The sequence below is a fragment of the Mus caroli genome, unplaced genomic scaffold, assembly GCF_978045245.1.
Source record: "Mus caroli unplaced genomic scaffold, Mus_caroli_1 scaffold_1, whole genome shotgun sequence".
NCBI lineage: Eukaryota > Metazoa > Chordata > Mammalia > Rodentia > Muridae > Mus > Mus caroli.
The window spans coordinates 51,329,992-51,333,856 of NW_028227256.1; positions in this window are offsets into that span (position 1 = coordinate 51,329,992).

The window sequence follows — 3,865 nt, forward strand, 5'->3', positions numbered from 1 at the left end:
ATGGCTGTCTCCTGAGAGGCCTTGCCAGAGCCTTATAAATACAGAGGCAGATGCTCACAACCAACCATTGGACTGAGCACAGGGTCTCCAATAGAGGAGTTAGAGAAAGGACTGAAGGAGTTGAAGGGGTTTGCAACCCCATAGGTAGAACAACATCAACTAACCAGACGCCACCTCCCGTCCCCCAGAGTTCCCAGGGACTAAGTCATCAACCAAGAAGTACAAATGGCTCCAGCCGCATATGTAGCAGATGATGACCTTGTCAGGCATCAATGGGAGGAGAGGTCCTTGATCCAGTGAAGGCTAGATAGATGCCCCAGTGTAGGGGAACGAGGGTGGGGAGGTGAGAGTGAGTGGGTGGATTGAGGGGGAGGGAGGATGGAATAGGGGGTTTCCAGGAAGGGGGAAACTGGGAAAAGGTATAACATTTGATATGCAAATAAAGAAAATATCCAATAAAAAAAGATTTTAAAAAATTATTCACCATGAAGGTTTGAATACGCTTGGCTTAGGGAGTAAACTATTAGGAAGTGGGGCTTTTTGGAGTAGGTGTGGCCTTGTTGAAGGAAGTGTATCATTGTGGGTGTGGGCTTTAAGCCTCATCCTAGCTTCCTGGAAGCCAGTTTTCTCATTTGCCTTCTGAACAAGCTACAGAACTCTCAGCTCCTCCTACACCATGCCTACCTGGATGCTGTCATGTTCCTACCTTGATGATGATGAACTGACCCTTTGAACCTGTAAGCCAGCCCCAATTAAATGTTGTCCTTATAAGAGTTGCCTTGGTCATGGTATCTGTTCACAGCAGTAAAACCCTAAGACATTCACCAATCAACTGTAATGACCATATTCTTTTATTTTACACATTCAGAGTGGAAATTAAAAGAGAGGTTAAGGTTTTTTTTTAAAAGAAGTTTGTTTGTTTGTTTGTTTTTAAAGATTTATTTATTATTTGTAAGTACACTGTAGCTGTCTTCAGACACTTCAGAAAAGAGAGTCAGATCTCGTTATGGATGGTTGTAAGCCACCATGTGGTTGCTGAGATTTGGACTCCAGACCTACGGAAGAGCAGTTGGGTGCTCTTACCCACTGAGCCATCTCACCAGCCCGAGAGGTTAAGTTTTTAAGACTGATGTATATCCAACAATGTTTCCTTAGGCACATGGGCTTGGAAGAAGGTATACCTCAGGTCTCAAAGGGATAAGAAATGAATGAGTGACAATTCCATGAAGGATTCTGAGATGATTCAGGATTTCAGGGGACCTGGAAGAAGAGATTTAAACCTTAGATCCTGGAGATCTGGTGTAATATTTATCCTTTCAAAGGTAACTAATATTTATATCAATAAAGACACAGGGGGCATAAAGTGAGGTGAAAACCTGCTAGCTTGGTGACATAACTTTATTTTCTTAACTATACATAAAATATCTATTTACAAGCCTGTTTTTAACAATTAAACTGCTAGCTCTTTAGAAACCTTTCTGTGTCATTCTACTGAGCTAGTCTCCTTTTCTCTTCAGCTACTCCAAACCCAAGATGGCTCCTTAACTCTCTTTCCTTGAATTCTGATTTATCTGTATCCTGTCAGCTGCTTCTCTGTTGTTCCTGCAAACCCAAAAGAGAACTCCCTATCTCTTACCTGGAGCTCCTTCCATAAAGGCTCTTCCAAGTCAAAATAGAGAGCTCTCAAAGGTCCAATTGCTATAATAGAAGTCTCTAGCTTCTCCCCTACCCTTGGCAGACTGAACAATGTTAAAGTCATAGTTGGGGAAGGTGGGCTCCATGCCAAACCATTTAACCTTTATGATGGGAAGCTCAAGACTACCCAGCTGACTTTGCCAAGACCACAGGACCTCTCCCAAGCAACTTGACTTAAAATAGTCAGAAACTTTTCATTCTTTAGCATTCTTAAACTATGGAGGCAGTTAGAGACACACTCAAGTTGCATCTCTGTAGGACCAACCTAACCGTATCTAAAGAACATAGCTATCTAAGCTTGTATAGTTTGCTAACAATTAGGTTTTCTATGTGCAATAAATCAAATATCCTATAACAATTTGGGCTTCCTAGGTTCTGTATTTCAAAGTATTCTGAGGTACAGGGAGGTGTGAGAGACTAAAAAATGCCAAAGACATTAAACACTAATGCTTCAAATGCTACTTTACTCATGAGAAATGTCTTTGAGGAGATGAGTTAATTAAGACATAGGGAGGTTATCCTGAGTTATATAGATGTGCCATCAGTATGATCATTTGTCCTTACAGAAGACAGAAACAGGAAGATTCCAGTCACACTGAGGAACAGCTCATAGGGACACAGACATTTAAAAGAGTTGATGTTGGTCTTGAAGACTTGAGTGACACAGCCCACAAGCCCCAAATGCAAGCAACCAACAAGAAGCTCGAATAGCAAAATTATTCTGGTCTCCAATGGGACTGGGGCCATGGTCCTGCCCTGGCCTCCTTTTGGGCTTGGTGATACAGATCACAGACTTCCCCTCTAGAAAGGAGGGAATATATTTCTGTTGTTTCAAGTCATTTGGATTTTTGTTAATGTTTTACAGCAACCACGGTGCAAGAATACAGGGGGTGCAGAGATGGCAGGGAGGGAGGGAGACCTCGGACTCACTATTGCCCTCAGCTCTACAGAGATGGAGACCCCTCCATCCCCTTTTGGGACAAACTGAGCTGCTTCTGTTACTCAACCTACAATGCAAAAATGCTTTGGCTGAAAAGTCTGTTGTGAGCCTGGGCTGCGGCATGAGCAAACCTGTACTTTTTAAACAGATTTTTTTAAAATACAAAGAGATGAGAGCAGGGTCCACATCAGGCTACTAAATTGCATAAAACCTCATCCATGAGTCAGAATTTTGTAATGGGCCATATATTTTAACCCACGTGTAGCGTTAAGTATTTGAGAAAAAAAATACCATCTTAAAATTAGAACCCCAAATTTCCAAGTATGTATTTTATAAGATAAAAAGAGTCATTTCAGAGAAGAATAAAATGAGGACAAGTTCAGACAGTATTTCTTTGGCTATTCTGGGGGAATAATTGGGCAAATGGGTCTCTTTGTACTACTCCCCAGTCCCGAGTGCTGACAGAACCAGTAAGCCTTTGTCCCAAGGGAAAAAGACAACAAAACCCAAAGCCAGACCTTCCCAAGTCAGGCTGAATGCACAGCATCCTGGGAGTGTTTAAACCAAGGAGAACAGGGAGCCAACCTGTGTCCTCATCTTTCAAAAGTCTCTCCAGTCTCCTTGTGGGAAAGGCCCCAAGACCTCTCACTCACAGACGATGTCATCCTAATCTTACTTTACTATGAGCTTAGATGTTCCTAGGGACATTCTGTGCTTCTGCTTATAGTGCCTGCTGAGCTGCTCTTAAAATTCCACATCTGTTTAATCTAAAGGAAACTTCTGATTTGTTATTAAGATTTTTGAAATATCTAATGAATTTTAATTGGCATGGCAATTGCCCGTATTTTGTAGAAGCACTCTGGGATATTTCAATACTGTTTGGTTTCTGACCCCAGGACAAGGGACTGAGGTGCATATTTTACATCTCAAAGGAGACCTGGCCTCCAGGTTCTCCCAGCATCCCTGGTTTAGCCTGTCCCCAATCCTGAACTTTGCAACCCAGGGGCTGGGTTGCCCTTCCCCCCAGAGGATCTCCTCTATATAAACCATTTTGCTCCCTCCTGTGCCCCACTCCCCACTGGAGCTCACTCTGTCTCTCTCTCCCTTCTCTCCCCTCTCCCTTCCCATGGAGGCTTCCTTGGGGCTAGTGAACCCACTAGACTTAGAGAGCAGACTCCTAATAAACCTACATTTAATATCATCTAATCTGATTTGAACCTGCTCATTTCA